Here is a 923-nt window from a genome sequence, read left to right on the forward strand (position 1 = left end):
CCAAAACATCAAAAGCTAGGAGTCCCGCCCATGTGACTTGTTAATTGTATAGCTTCCTCACTCTGTGGGCCTGTGATTGCTGTAAGCCAACTAGGAAAGCTCGCCTGGTATATAGGCTCGGTTGTTGCCCCACTGTCCAGTCTCGCGCAGTGTTTCACTAAAGGCTTGCTCTCTGTAAACCACCTCTGTCTCTGAGCAATTCCTTCTCACCACAAGAGGAGAACTTGAGAACTCCTTTGGGTTTTGTGGGGTCCTTCCTCCTATAACAGGTATAGGTATAGCCACAAGGTGGCTACCAAACAATACCAAGACCCCAACCTTAATTTCAATTAGAAAAGTTCACCCTCAGGCACGTTCCCTTGTCCTAAATGTGAGTATAATCTGCTTTCAGCCACACTCTTCTCCAAGGCAAACTGCTCCTCCCGAGGTCTGTCCTGGAACTTGTCTCTGCATGGCCACAATGGTGAAGGTCAGAAAGAACTCCACTGGTGTCTGAATTTATGTGAAGACTCAAAATGGAGCCAGGGCCCCACCACAGACCACAGCCTCCCACCACCCCAAGTGCTTTCGAATTTTAAGCTTGCATACAATGGAGACAGCAAACAAAGCCGGTTTGCCTTCTGCGGGGCAATGAGTGACCAAACTCTGTCCACCATACTTCCTGCCCCATTCAAACCTGTTCTCTGGGACTCTGGGACCAGACAGGGCCTGGGTCCCTCCCAGGAACTGCTTAGTCTCAGACCTGTGAGTAGGGCTGGAATTGCCCAGAGAGCATCTCTAATGCCTTACAGCAGATACCTGTTCCATGGCTTAAGAATTTAGAGGGGAGCTCTGGTAGCATAGTGGCTAAGGCACTTGACTGCTAACCAGAAGGCTGGCGGTTCAAACCCACCAGCCACTCCTCGGAAGGAAGGTTGGGCAAT

Source organism: Orycteropus afer, unplaced genomic scaffold (genome assembly GCF_000298275.1).
Source record: "Orycteropus afer afer isolate SDZICR_OR568_19922 unplaced genomic scaffold, OryAfe1.0 scaffold00083, whole genome shotgun sequence".
Taxonomy (NCBI): Eukaryota; Metazoa; Chordata; class Mammalia; order Tubulidentata; family Orycteropodidae; genus Orycteropus; species Orycteropus afer.